The sequence below is a fragment of the Lactuca serriola genome, chromosome 9 (assembly GCF_051521515.1).
Source record: "Lactuca serriola cultivar US96UC23 chromosome 9, Lser_US96UC23_V15, whole genome shotgun sequence".
Taxonomy (NCBI): Eukaryota; Viridiplantae; Streptophyta; class Magnoliopsida; order Asterales; family Asteraceae; genus Lactuca; species Lactuca serriola.
The window spans coordinates 173,605,320-173,620,288 of record NC_136416.1 but is presented as its reverse complement, the minus strand read 5'-3'; positions in this window follow the sequence as shown (position 1 = coordinate 173,620,288).

The window sequence follows — 14,969 nt, the reverse complement described above, 5'->3', positions numbered from 1 at the left end:
CCTCACCTCTAGCTCTTGATGATATAGTGTTTCTGTTGGATGATTCAGTTTTGGAATAAAGTAATTTATTATGTGTCTCAATTACTTTGTCTTCACATTTGATCCTCTCTTCATAGGTTTTTAGGCGACCAACCACGTCTTCAAAGCCTGTTGTCTTGAGGTCCAAACTTGTTCAAGGGCTGCAACAATGTGAACAAATCACCTAGGAAGGCTCATAAGAAACTTCTTCGCAACCTTCTATTCGGTTATGACCTCTCCTAGTCAAGCAGATTTTGAGGCAATTCCGGATAATTTTGTTGTGAAGTCGTCTATGGTACGTGTATCACTCATTTTTAGATTTTCAAAATTTGTGATTAGGGTTTGGAGTCTCACTTCCTTCACTCGATCGGCTCCAAGGTTGCGAGTTTTAATTACATCCCACATCTATTTTCTAAATTTTAGATTACCGATTTGAAGGATTAAATCCTCTGGAATCGACTAAAACAACAATACTTTCACGATGTTGTTTTTCTTCATGTCATCTAGTCCGGAATCCATCACATCCCAGACACCATGAATCCCAAGTAACACCTCCATGCGCATCCTCCAAATTGTGTAATTCGTCAATTTCAAAGTCGGGCATTGGAATGTTAACAACGTGTGTTCTTTAGTCGGTGGTTAGGTGTAACTACTCCCGACATCGCTGTTCAATTTCTGATTCCTCCACACGAATCAGAAAACAAAACGATTTGGTTTTTTTCTTCAAAACAAAAATAACTATTAATAGTTCTTAATGATTTGTTTTGACTTCAAAGGCCAATAAAAACATATCTTCTTTTGCTTCAAATAATTTTTTTTTCTGTCATAGGTTTCTTTAGGGAAAAACAAGTTTCGGATCTGTCGTAGGTGGTTTTTCTGAACAAATCACAATTTCTAAACAGATCACGAGTTCAAATTCCGCAATTAAAACAGGAGGGCTTCAAACAATTAGTGGTGATGTTGTCGATTTCACTTGATGGACATCAAATCGCACCAAATAAAAGAGTTGGCTTTCTGCTCAAGTTCTCCACACCGGTTTTGTCTATCGTAGGAAACCCCACCACAGCAGAAACACAGAAATTTGCAACACTGAATCTCTGATTAGGTGAAACAGGTTTGCTCTGATACCAATTAAAGAGAAAAGAAACAGCAACAGTAACAGTAACAGGAAAATCATGACATTGAATTGTCAAAACTCACTTCTGACTTTTATTAAAGAAGCATAACTCGAAAACTTCAACAGATAATCAATTACAGAACCTATCAAAATATATATACTAAACACAAACAACTTAGTATACAATAAGGATTCCTAAAAGCCTATACTTTCCTTATAACTTAAGGCTTCTAGAATTACTTAGACATTACACCAAGGCTTGGACAACACTCTAATTAAGAAGGGATGATCTGGACAGACCACACACACATGTCATATCTGTTACAAAAATTTGCCAATAATGTAGTGTCTTTTATGTTCTACTGATATGTAAATGAGATTTTTATTAATGAAATCAATGCACAATTTAAAGTTTATTAAATCAACCATGATTATATGCATGTCTTCAAATATTATAAATCAACAATGATATGGGTGAGTTAGGTGATAGTTACTTGGGTAGTAGGTGGCTGGATTTTTGTTTAATTTAGAAATATATAGCCCTTTATAGATAGTATAAATATATGATGGATGAAATTTTTAATCCACACTAAAATTAGAAAGTCTAGGCCTTCTAACTATCCTGAGACATCTCCGAAATCATCAATAAATTTAAACGGCCTTCTAGCTTATCTAATGAATTGAATGAAGGTTGGTATTAAATGATGGACGATATCACAAAAGTGGGAGCTCTATGACTTATCATTGTTTGATGGTGTAAAATAATAACGGAGACAATAGGCATACGCCCTTGTCTAGTTTTTGGGACCAACTCTACTTAAGTAGTTCCATTTATTTGGTCTACAAGAGCATAGCTTTACATATATTTCTTCAAGATGTGATAGGCGTAGCACACCTACCAAAACAAAATTTTAGTTTTCTAATATTTATTATAATCAGCTCATAAGTTTTATAGAAGATGACTACCACAAATTACATGATGGACATTTTGGAAAATATTTGCAATGGGTACGATAATCAATGTTGCATTATCATATATGAAGCTTAACTTATTAAATTTGTTGATTCATTTTTGCAGTTTCTATAGGAAGCAAGTCAAGGAATTCAGTTTCTTGTCCTTGCATACTCCATATGAAACTATCAAGATTTATTTGTTCATATACATTGCACCATAAGTACATCGTACGGTTCGTGTCGTCTGTTATGATGGTTCGCCTACAAAATTTAAGGAATGAGCATAGTTACAATGTATTGGAAAGAGATTAAAAATATATTAATAAGGAAATATATATGGTATTGTTAAATGTGACTCGAGCATTTAGAGCATTTGCATCATGTTCATGAAGCATTTGGAGCACTTGGACCTCAATGGAGCACTTGGGGTTCATGGAGCATGTGACAAAGGCATATCTCTGTGTAAAATTGTACTTGTAACCTCTATGTTGAGAGCTCTGAAATAAAGAATACTCCCCTCCTGCCCGTGGGCGTAGGTCTCCTTGACCGAACCACATAAATACTATGTCTTGTGTGCTTTTGGTTTTGCTAGTTATCCGTTTTACTTCCTAATAGGTAATTTAAAAATGAAGTGTACCATGCAACCAATTGTCAAGGAAAACAAATCAAACCTGCCTTGGTCATCCACTTGAATGTGTGTCATGGTGTCGGGAATTGGATTCTCCATATTGTAACAGAACATATACATAATGAAAATGACTCTTCTTGATTCTATTCAAATATTTTAATTCAAACTGTTTCACATCGAGCTTGTTTATAAGTCATCAAATTTTTACTTTGAATTGAAATCTCAAATGAATTCAATTTTGTAATATATTCCGTGATGATTCTTACCCGTGGCCTCTTTTAGTAAATGTCCCAACACCTTTTTGATGGCTTATTTGGCAATGATTTGGGTGAAATTATGTTGTAGAAAACTATGCTTTTCGACAAGTTTATGAACCTGGAAAGGACTAATAGACTTAAGTTAGGTAGCTATAATACCCCAAATATAGTTGTCCTCATACCATACTACATCAACATACTTTAAAGTTCTTTTAGTTATGTATTGAAACCCTTGAATACTTTTCAATCCAAGATGTAACATCCTAACAATCAGAATAATTTTTTTCAAAAACAACCCATTTCATCCATAAAGTGTTACAAAACCATTATTTCAAAAGTATTATTTAAAACTAGAGTATCCTAAGATCCACAGTCATACAAACTGGGAGATGTGCACGATCGCGCCTTTGCTATCTCATGATCCTCTAAAGTGCCAGAAACAATAAACTGAAACCATAAGCCAAAGCCTAATGAGTTCCCCTAAAGTACCACCACACCACATAACAAACAAAAGCATACAAACATGAGCCTTCAGCCTGACTGGACTACCTCGCAAAGCCTACAGCCTATTTGGACCGCTCTACGGGCCTTCGGCCTGACTAGACCACCTCACATGGCCTACTGCCTATCCGGACCGCCCAAGGTATCTTAGCCTTCAGCACAAAGTAGGACTGCCTCAATCCAACCACAATATGTCGACATGTGTAACAGATACACATAAACACATAACCACAGATACAGAGAATCATACAGATCTACTACTAAGTCATATACTAGCATAGTGAGGAAAACTCACAATCTAGTCTGACGAGCAATAGAAAAGTTCACAACACCGAGTACAACTCCAACACCAACTCTACCGATTACATAAACAAAATTCATGACCTAAGCATACTTAATAATCCCAAAAGACTTAAAATACCCAAACTACCCTTAGGTTAACCTTGTCAAAAAGTTAAAAATCAACAAACCAGCTGAGTCAATCCAGTCGAGTCAACCCAAGCGAGTATGCTAGGCGTACTCAGATATATGTTGGGCATACTCCTCTTGACCAAGAAGTCAAGGATTTGACCACCTACGGACAACTTACTAGTTGGTACGCCCAGCGTACGCACCTGGTCACCTCAACTTCTTATTAAGAGCTTAATCCTTCAAGTCCATACATCCAAATCCATATATAAGCCCAAAATATCATTTCCAACTTTATGACTTTACATGGCTAGAAATGCTTAATACCAACAAACCCTAACTTCTCAGTCCATTAGGACATCCTAGCACATGCATGGGGAAGAACTAAGAGCTAAGATTATATTTTTATGCTTCTAGACATCCCAAATGTTTAAAAGAATAGCTTATATGGGTTGGAGCATGCCATACATATAAAGGTCAACACTTGGGACCAAAATGCTTCATGAATCAAGAACTAACAAGATCTAGAGGAATGCAAGCCAAGTTCACAACTTTATACCTCTTGAAGGTTGTTGGGTAGATGAGGATTTCATATCCAAAGCTTTTTAAAGCTTCCAAGGTGATTCTACTTCCTTCCCTTTCCTTCAACGTCACCAAAATGCACACCAAAGGTCAAGAATGCTCAAATAAGGGTCTAGGGTTTGCTAAGGTCGAATGAGGTGATAGAGGTTGATGAGACAAGAGACTTGGAGGCCATAAAGATGCTTAAATAGGGTCCAAACCATAAAAATTAGGGCTTGGTATCTTACCACGTACCCCCAGCATACGCACACACGCTCATTATTTACAAAAATGCCACTATGGGCCATTTTGCAACATTTCTCATACACAAGGGGTAAAATTCAATAATCTTCACACTTAGGGTTAAATATGGAATTAACTTAACATCAGGATGTTACAATTATCCCCCACTTCAACTAGACTTTGTCCTCGAAGTCATCTGTTGTGAAAAATCTTGGTAATGCTTCTGCATCTCAGACTCGGGTTTCGACGTCCATTTGGAACCCTTATGATGTTGCCACTCACCTTGACCAAAGACACCACTTTGTTGTGCAAGGCCTTCATCTTCTGATCTGAGATCGCTACTAGTCTGTCTGTATAATTCAGGCGATCATCAACCTGAGTATCCTCGAAACGAACAACAGTTGAATCATCAGCCACACACTTCCGAAGTTGCGAAACATGCAAGGTGTTGTGGATCTGGTTGAGCTCCTAAGGCAATTCCAATATGTACGCTACCTTTCCAACCCTGATTATCACCCGAAATGGCCCAATATATTGGGACCCCAACTTGCCCCTCTTCTTGAAGCGTATTACACCCTTCCAAGGTGATGCCCAAGGTAAAACCATGTCACCGACCTGATACTCCGACTCAGATCGATGCTTGTCGGCATAACTCTTCTGCCAACTATGAGTTGTCTGGAATCTCTGTCTAATCTGCTGAATAAGCTCTATCATCTGAAGGACTACCTCAATCCTTCCCATGACTCAACGACCAATCTCTCCCCTAACGAACTGGGGCACGACACTTCCTCCTATAGAAAAGCTCGAATGTCGGCGCACTGATTTTGGAGTGATAGTTGTTGTTGTGAAACTCAACCACATCATCATATCCCACACTCCCTTTAACCACTTTAATTCAAAGCATTTTACTCAAAATGACTTGAGAGACTATGCAGAAACCCACAAATAACTTAAACTTGCTTAATTGCACGAATCTCTTTCTCCCTACAACTGAAGACCCAACTTCCAGTGAGAACCCAACAACCGGAAACTCACGAACTACACTCACAAATAACTCCATCAATATACTCTCGGAACCGGGCACCCATCAATCCTAAACTTTAAAAATTGCACTCTAATACTGGAGATCATCTGATTGTCGTACCCACCCTACTCCCTGCATAGGAACATCATCAAAACATGTGGAAAGCATACTTAACATATAAATGCGCTGACAAAACCTAAACAGAAGTTAATCAGTCGCATACCAGATTAACCCAAGCACTCATTCAGCTTAACAACCTTGTCATCCTTTGACCACACTCGAGCCTACCATCGATCCGCCTAACCAACAACTGCACTTGGGCTTACCCCCTGATCTGATAACCAAAATTGCACTCTCCATCACATAGATGAAACCCTCAAGGGTCTGTGACACGTCATGACACCACCCAATCATTAGAATGGGAAGCTCACGGTTCCCTACCATTCTTGCTACATTCTCACAACCATTCATGGTTCGACTTAATACATCCCAAAGAATGCTACAGCCAAATCGTAGACTTACCATACTTCTATGCCCGACTACCACCTATGGAATGTTACTATTACCCCATAGTCTCACAACATTTCCACAATTACCATGGGCCCAGCCCATGGTTTTGTCATCCATCCCCTAGAATACTTAATCAAATATTAATAAGAGTTGGATCCTATGACTAGAATAATCCAAATTCTTAGCCTCTGATTTTCCTGATTATTATTAAAACCAACTAATCTCTTGTCCTTAGATACGAATGCCAAGATAATTCGTATTTGAAATTATTATCGATATTTCCAAGTGGTTATCCCCCATTTGTAATTAGTTCCTATTTAACAATTTCAAGACTTTCACTATTCTCTCGCAAACCATAGTATCCAGGTCATATGCTTTCCAACTTAATAATCAAACCAATCCGACAACTTCTCAATTGACTGAACCCAAAATTTTGAATGTTATTAAAACAAAGGTTAGACTGCCTCGTTTCCAACCCTACCATCCTTAATTGCTATTCAACCTGAGCAATATTCACTCCTCTTAACTATATTTCATTGTCCTAGATGGGACATCTGGCTGCAACAAGATCTTGTCTAGAAGCCTCCGACAAGATCTTCTCTAAACACAGCTCTCGGTATACATCACGACATATGACAATTCCTTAATATTAACCAGCAATCACGAATAAATCCCAAACCCTAAATGGATATGTCATAATCCTTCCCAACATTACAGCTTCTAACCCTTCATGAACGGATCTCCTATATTTATGATGCATGAAACTCCTCACAAGCCAAAACCCCAACCCATTACGGCCTATAGATTCTATCATAATAATCCAAACAGGCTACTACACGAATGGAAACCCATTCCATAATTAAACCAAGGATCAAAATTTCATACCTGTGATTCCTTGTGTTTCAACCTTGACATCCTGCAGGACGATAGACATCTAGGCTTGCACTCCCTCAGTTACCCATTTAGGAAAGCTAGGTTTGAGATGACCCGGCTGGTGACAGTGGAAACACATCTGATCCTTCTTGTAGTAACAAACTTCATTTTCTCTCTCTTTCTCTCTCTCTCTCCATAATTATGGCATTTGAACATGTGACAAGCAAACATGTGGGTTCCCCCACACTTCCGGTAGATATCATAGCTCCCGTGACTTCCAATACCCATGTTAGCAACCTCGAACTCTTCGTCCATCACCGAATGAGCCCTCCTTCTCTTTCTGAGTCGTGTCCCTAAATCATAATCTCCCCTAGTAGTCATCTCAACAATCCCTCCCACAGTCTGCAAATCTTCATTTCACTCCTCGAACTTGGAAATTAGCCTGCTAGTGATCCGATCCATGATACCAAATAATTCTTCCTGCAATATCTGTGAAATCTCAACGGTAATCATCTCCCGCATGTAATCAACAGTCAGCCCCAGGCCCACCCTAGCAATCAACTCCATATCCTTAACCAGATCCCCTCGTGAACTCCATACTGAAAACGAACCAGAAAGCATCAGAAATGCCCCAATACACATTGCTACAACCACATGAGGAGACTACCCCTTGGGGTTTGTGACTTCCTTTCTACGTGTATGGGTCCTATGCTTTCAGTAGTACGGGCTCATACTACCTTCCACACCTACATGTATTTGTCTCAAGGATCATCACAACCTCCCAAAACAATTACAACAACTAGGATACACATACATCCTATACTCACTCTCTCGATGGAGGCTAAGCAATCCAAAACTGGCCTACTACATATATATACTAACTCATAACGATACTTCCAACACTTTCTAAAAGGCTCATCATTTGTTCTACATACTCCCTAGGCTATCTTAGGGCCCACACCTCACCCTTCCATCAATTTCCAAACGACCTCCATTAGTGCTAGTTAACTATTTCATGAATACCATCACATGCAACATAACTTAAATAATCTTAGATTAAAATATTACACCCTACAACGGTTAGACTCAGACAAGAGCTTCGCAATAGGACCAAATCCTTCCCTCTAAAATTATTTAACCCATATAGCATGGGACTTAACGTACTCAGTTAATATTTAGTTCACACTAAAAAGAGTCCTACATAAAAATAAGCAAGAAAACTCTATAGGAATAAGGCATCATACATCATGCAATTATATCATGTAATTCCTTAAGATCCTTACCCCACAAGTCGCATGTCGTTCTACCATAAACATCATATCAAATAACAATGTAGTTAACTTAGGGTATACTTTATTGCTCCGGTTGATCGTACACATCGCATCCTTCCTTGGTTACTTTTGAAAATCATTTTAAAATTTTAGAGTTCCTTAGTTTGAGTCTGGATTAACACGCATTTGCATCCAATTCTCTCAAACCAAGGCTCTGATATCAACTTGTAATATCCTTAAAATCACAATAAATTTTAACTTTTCAAAAACAACTCATTTCATCCATAAAGTATTACAAAACCATTGTTCCAAAAGTATTATCAAAATCGGAGTATCCCAAGATCCAATGTCATAAAAACAAGAAGATGTGCACGATCACGCCTTCACTATCCCATAATCCTCTGAAGTACCTGAAAGAATAAATTGAAATTGTAAGCCAAAGCTTAGTGAGTTCCCTAAAAGTACCAATAAACAACATAACAAACAAAAGAATACAAAAATGGGACTTCAGCCTGACTGAACTGCCTTGTAGGGCCTACAACCTATCTAGATCGCTCTATGGGCCTACGGCATGACTGGACCGACTCGTAGGGCCTACAGCCTATCTGGACTACCCCGTATGTCTTGGCCTTCAGCACAAAGCAGGACCGCCTCAACCCAACCACAATATGTCGACATATGTAACAGATAAACATAAGCACAAAACTAACAACTATAGATAATCATACAGATCTAATAATCAGTCATATACTAGCATAGTATTATCCTATAACCAGGATACATTATCCAGTGGGTCGGCATTGGTGACTTCGACCCACAAGTACAGTGAGAAAAACTCACCTCTCAGTCTGACGAGCAGCAGAAACATGCATAGCACCGAGTACAACTCCATCACCAACTCCACCGATTACCTAAACAAAACTAGTGACCTAAGCTTAGTTAATAATCCCAAAAGACTTAAAATACCCAAACTTCCATTAGTTCAACCTTGGACAAAAGGTCAAAATCAACAAACCATACGAATCAACCTAGCCGAGTACATTAGGCGTACTTGGATGTACTCGGGGCATACTAATTTTGACCAAGAAGTCGAGGATTTGATTGTGTATGTGCATCGTACCATTTGGTACGCCCAGCATATGTACCTGGTTACCTCAACTTCTTATTAATACCTTGATCCATCAATTCCTTATGTCCAAATCCAGATCTAAGCCCAAAATATCTTTATAATTCATAAAGTTTCCAACTTTATGACTTTGCATGGCTATAAATTCTTATACCAACAAAGCCTAACTTCTTAATCCATTAGGACATCCTAGCACATGCATGGGAAGAACTAAGAGCCAAGATCATATTTTTATGCTTCTAGACATCTCAAAATGTCTGAAATGACAGCTTATACTGTTAGGGTCGAAGTCTTGTTGGAAAGAGTCGAAGTGTGTTTACTATATTTCGTATGTAATGTATTTACTAAGTCATTTCATGTACGAAGCGTAACTCTTAGACTTAGTATTTTTTGTACTCTTAGTTTCCTATAAATAGGAACTGAACATAGATTTAGATAACAAGTTTTCCCTGAATGTTGTCTACTTTTGTACTCTTGTTCATTTGAGAGTACTAAGAGCCGAAACCAGATTCTATTTACATTCAGTGTTCTTAATTGGTATTTTGCTTGTTTAACTCTGATTCTATTCGATTTCTCGTTACAATTCCTCTTCAATTGGTATCAGAGCAGGAATCAGACTGCAATAATCTGATTTTCATTTTGAATCATCTATTTTTGAGTCATTTCTTGTCTCAAAAAGTTTCCACGTTTTGGTTCTGAAAATATCGTTTGATCTATAGATTTGATTAGATTCTGCATTTGAATTGTATAATCGAGTGATTGATTACTAGCTTCTGATCAATTCATTTGATCAAATTTCAAATTCATCAAGTTTACTGAATTTTCTCGTTTGTTCATCAGTGGCGAACTTCAACTTGAATACAATGACTTCTTATTCTCATCTACTTAGATCATCAACAAAAATTCCGATGCTGATTCCAAAGTATTACGATCAATGGGCGGATCGTGTGGAAGACTATCTGAATGTATTGGATGAGGAATTATGGAATTGCATCAAAGGAACAGTTCAACCTCCAACAAATGTTCAGAACATTGGTTCATCTACAACAACTTCTGCTGTTGAAAACCAATCCACAAGGCTGGAAAACAATGAAAAATGTTGTATGGGAGAACTGAGAGGTGCTTTGCCACCTGTTGTTTACAACTACATTCGTGGTTGTAAAACTACTAAGGAGATTTGGATCACTCTCAAGGAGAAGTATCAGGGGAGTGAGAAGACGGAGATCAATTCAGTTAAGCAATGTTCGGTAGATCTGAAAGAGTTCAGACAAAATGAAAATGAAACAATTGAAGGTTATTATGATCATCTGAACGAGCCGATTTACCGATGCAATAGGTATGGAATCACAAGGTCCTTAATGGAGTTCAATCTTACTTTTGTCATGGGACTTCGTAAAGAGTGGAGGAGTGTAAGTATGATGATCAAAAATCAACAAAGTTTCGACAGTTCATCTCTAAATGATGTGTACAATCAGTTGAAAACACACGAAAGTGAAGTTTCAGAAATGATGGAAGTGGTGAAATAGAGCATAAGTGGACCTCTAGCTCTGGTTTCCAAAGTATCTGAGGTGGAGACTGTTGAAAAAGAGGGTTCGGATGAAGAAGGTTTTCTCATGAGCTCTGATGATGAAGTTGTAGCCTTTTACTCGAACAATCGAGTTAAAAAAATTCAAGAAGCCTTTTAATTCCAAAGGGAAGCAAAGTGATGGAAAAGGAAGCTTTGGGAAGTCTGGTGTGGATGAGAAGAAGAAATTGGAAAAGAATGAGAAGAATGATGAAAAGGGAAAGAGTCTAAGACAGAAAAGAAATTGAAAGGTGATTCAAGAATAGATTGTCATTATTGCAATGGAGCAAACCATCTTGTGAACGACTGCATGCTTCATAAGAAAGATGAGAAGAAGAATAGAGTGAAGGACAAAGTGTACTACTCTGAGAAGCTTGAAGAGGTTCGTACGAAGGCTAAGGGAATGTCCCTTGTGGAAAGAGGAGAAAACGAAGATGATGGCACTTATCAGATCTGGTCTTCTGGATCTAATGATGAAGATATGAGGCATCCTACTCATGGTGCCATGTTTGCTTAGCTTGAGGATGGAGAAGAAGAAGTGACTGGTTGATGCTTCATGACGAAGTCAAGCGAAAAATCTCCAATGACAACAAAGGTACGTTATATTCTTGAGTCATTTAACATTCCTCTACAAGCATATGATTCTGAAATAATTGCTTTTGAAGATATTGTTGCTTACTTTGATGTTATTGTTGTGTCTGCTAGTACTGAAGCAAAGAAACTTAATAATCAACTGTTAGAGACACAAAAGTCACTTGACACGAAACGAAGCAGAGTAGAGTATCTAGAATTACAATTAAGGAATGTTAATACTGATAGGGAAAATCTAGATAAGGAAGTTAGGATGTTACTTACTCAACGAAACATCTATTGTAATTCAGCCAAGCGTTTATATGCAAAATTAACTGTTTTACATCATTCATCTGAGATTAGTAAAGAACAACATCGTAAGCTGTTACCTTTCCTTGTCTTTGAGAGAGAAAAAGTTGATATCATCTTGTATGATTGTGAAAATACCATAGCTGATTTTAACAAAGTGCCAGATGATAGATTTGCGTATGGTATTGTTAAGATATAATAATTTTTAAATAATGACGAACTTGTTGAAATTGTAAATGAAAGTTTGACAAAAGATGAACAAGTGAAAATTTTGAAAAGAACTGAACATTCGAAACTTGAATCTCAATTCAATTTTGCTGATATTGATGATAACTCGGATAATGTTAGTGAAATCAGTGAAATTGAAGAAGAGGAAAGTATTGATTGTTCTTAGTTATCTATCATTAGTGTCACATCTAAGATCAAAGGTAAAGAAATTGTTAATGATTTGATGGTTGAGGATGACATTGGAAAACCCTCTACTTCGAATGTTTGTGACTTTGATGATGTGGAGATACGAGACAGTCAAACGGATAGTAGTGGTGATGAGGAGGACGAAGTCAAAGTTTCGTGTAAAAATAAGTCAGAAAAGAATGTTTCGAATGAAACATTCATTCCAAGAGTTGTTTTTGAACAAGTTTATGGAGGAATAGAAAAGTTTGACAAAGTGATGAATGAAAAAGGTGCTCACTATTTGGAAACTAATACTGTCGTGTATCCAAATTTTACATGCACAGATGAAGTAGTTTTTCCAAATCATGTATTTGTCATTACTGGGAATGCTAAGAACATCAAGCCAGAGTTTAACAAATTGATTGAAGAAGAGAACAAAAGAACTTCAGACAAAGGATTCTTTTCAAATCAAAGCACTGTTGAAAACAACCTAACCAAGAATTCGTATGTTTTTCAAAGACAAAAATCAAAACGAAAATGGGATGTAAAATCAGAAAAAGAAAAAGAAGTTTTCAAACAAGAAATTGTTGAGACATCTCAAGTTGTAACACTTAATTCACAAGAATATAAAACACTTGTTGAAAATTTTTCAAATTAAAGAAAGGCACGAAAAGCAATTTTTTGGCAAGTAGTGTTTAACAAAAATCAAATAACTGAGCCAACAATGAAAAAAAAATCCCGCTCTGACAAAATCCAAAGTTCCGTCTGATTCACAAAAACAAAAAATCAACAATTTTTCAAATTTAAACTCATCAAAGATTTTTCAACCAAAGATTTTTCAAAAGACGTTTTACAAAAGAAAACCAACAAATTCTTCTTTTCATAACCCAACAAATGTAATAGATAAATTTCCTTCAACTACATGTGATACAAATCAAAAGGTTTAAAATGTTCGAAAGGGTGTCAACTTTCAAACTTTTAAGACAACTGACAACCTTGTGAATGTCAGAAAATCTGACAATGGTCAAAAATCAACACATTCTCAAACGAATGTCAATTTCACTCCACAAAAACCAATTTTTTTCAAATCCATCAGTTCAAAAAGAAACAAAGGTTTCATACTCAAAAGGTACTTCGGATGTGAAATCAATCAATCATTGGCTTGAAGGACAAGGGAAAAAGTTTCAAGTAGGAAAGTTTTCTCAACAACATATTAAAAATGCTTATGAAGAGTATTTGAATGAATCTTCAACAGGAAGTTTATCTTCTCAAGATTCGAATATTCTGGTTCAGAGATGGAAACCAATCAACAAAGTTACACAAATTGAGAAGCCTGAGGTGGAATCTAATGGAAGTCCAAAACTATCGAAAAATTATGTTTCAATATCTTTCACTGATGATGTTGACTTAACTGATAGTATAAAAACAAAAGTTCGAACTTGGGCTTTGAGTTCTAAATTTCAGTCATTGTTTCAAGCTAATAACCAAGGACCCAAAAAGCCTTGGGTACCTAAATTCTTTAATTGAATACAGGTATTGTGTGACGAGAAATATGATGAGAAATGGTACATTGATAGTGGTAGCTCTCGTCACATGACTGGAAGAAAGGAGAATTTAAGAGATTTTCGACGTCTTGAAAATGTTGAAGTGGTGAAGTTTGGAAATAATCATAAATGTCAAGTCAAAGGTTATGGCAAAGTAACAAATGGCCAATTTACAGTAAAGTTGCTTATGTGGAAGGTCTTCAACATAATTTGATAAGTGTTTCGCAACTTGTTGTGGGTACTGGGAATCAAGTTGTGTTTAACGAAGAAGGAAGCATAATATCAAAAGTTGAAACAAATGAAATGTTGTTAAAGTCGAAGCGATATGGAGATATGTCACGTTTGATATCAAACCAATTGTGGGCAAACCATCTGTGTGTCTACTTTCGAAAGCCTCAAATGATGTCAGATGGTTATGGCATAGGCATTTATCACATCTTAATTTTCGAAACTTGAATAAGCTAGTTACAGAAGACCTAGTTTGTGGTTTACCTGTGCTGAAATTTGACAATGATACTCTTTGTGCAGCTTGCGAACAAGGAAAACAACATCGTAAAGGACATCCAATCGTCATAGATTCGAAAATTGGTGAACCGTTGGAACTTCTTCACATTGATCTTTGTAGACCATCAACTGTTGAAACAATCAACAAGAAACGGTACATTTTGGTTATTGTTAATGATTTTTCATGATTCACTTGGGTATATTTTCTCAGGTTAAAATCCGAAGTTTCTCAAACAATGATCGAATTTATCAAGAAAATAGAGATGAGTCTGAAAAAGAATGTTCGAAGAATCAAAAGTGATAATGGGTCTGAGTTTAAGAATAATGTGTTGGATTCGTTTCTAACGGATAAAGGGATTGCGCATAATTTCTCATCACCATATACACCTCAACAAAATGGTGTTGTCGAAAGGAGAAATAGGTCATTGTGCGAGTAACAAGAACAATGTTAACATATGCTAATCTTCCTCAATACCTATGGGTCGAAGCTGTATCAATAGCATGCTTTACTCAGAATCAATCGTTTATTCATAGACGATTTAATATCACTCTACATGAAATAATAAACAATCGAAAACCTAATGTCAAGTTCTT